The sequence below is a fragment of the Apium graveolens genome, chromosome 4 (assembly GCF_009905375.1).
Source record: "Apium graveolens cultivar Ventura chromosome 4, ASM990537v1, whole genome shotgun sequence".
NCBI classification, from domain to species: domain Eukaryota; kingdom Viridiplantae; phylum Streptophyta; class Magnoliopsida; order Apiales; family Apiaceae; genus Apium; species Apium graveolens.
This window is the reverse complement of record NC_133650.1, coordinates 38521779-38523229: the sequence shown is the minus strand read 5'-3', so window position 1 is coordinate 38523229 and position 1451 is coordinate 38521779.

Genomic DNA, 1451 nt, shown 5'->3' with positions numbered 1-1451 from the left:
ATTCAAGATCTTTAAACTCTTTGTTTGTCAAGAGCCAGCTCTGATACCAATTGTTATTTCTAGAGAACTAACAATGGAGATTACAGAAGGGGGGTTGAATGTAAATCTCAAAACTTTTTCAAGTTTTGAGCAGTTTGTAAAGACTGTGTGTTCAAGATGAACAAGTGTGTGAATTGCTTTAAGCTGATACAGACAGATATATATTCAACACAAATGTAAAGAACACAATAAACCTTTAAAAACTTTTCTGGTGGATTTGTTGTTCCACCAGAGATGGTATTTCAGAAATTCTGTGATCTAAGAATTTGATCACAGCTGCATCCTAGTACAAACTAGATAATTTTTCTCTCAAGATTTTTCTAAACAGCTCTGGAAAAATTCTTATCTAATTACTAGCTACTACTTGGTTTTATATATTACCAAGTTTTACAAGTGAAGACCAGGATATATAAAATAATAAAGTAAGATCTCCACTTGTTTCTTCTCCAGTTCACTCCAGTACTTTGTTGACTTAATGTCTCTTTATACTAGAGTAGAACGGCTGCTTTTTCTGATGTTCCTGAAATTAGGCTGCCACATTCAGTTATCTCTGTTCACCCACGTGCCTCTGTTTGTAGGTACAACTACCACTTATCACGGTTAATCAACAGAACATCCGTTGAAGCTTTCATCCGTTGATGCACTCATCCGTTGAAGGATGTATCCCGTTGAAGCTTTAGAGACATCCGTTGAGCTTAGCTTCTCATCCGTTGAAGGTCTTTAAGTCATCCGTTGATACCACTTCATTTATACAAAATTACAAGGCATGAAATATTTACAATTGGCCTTCCTATCTGCATATCTTCTAGTAGTCAACATGACTCATAGTTTCTCTCAACTTCTAAGAATTACATCTTAATACAGAGACTGAAATATGCTACAACACTAGACTTATTTCTAAGTAAAGCTACACCATCAACGGATAGCCAAAGTGGTCTTATCCGTTGAGGCTACAGACACTGAATTTCTACTTAAGTGTTTTGTCAAACATATCATCAAACTAATGCACATATATTCCTAACACTTATTGAGCGAAAACTTTTCGTTGATTGGGAGAAAATGTGCTGACTTGGGTTAGTCTGTCGATGATCGCCCAAATTGCATCATGATTTGCCCTGGTTCTTGGAAGTCCTACCACAAAATCCATCGCTAAATGTTCCCATTTCCATTATGGAATATCTAGTGTTTGTAATAATCCGCTTGGACGTTGATGTTTTGCTTTAACCTCGTTGGCATGTACAGCATTTACTTACCCATTCTGCTATTTCTTTCTTCATGTTTAGCCACCGAAATTTTTCTTTTAAATCATGCTACATCTTTGTGCTTCCGGGATGTATGGAATATCTTGAGTTGTGAGCGTCTCTTAATATTTCTTCTTTCAATTCTGGCACATTAGGTATCCAGATTCTCGA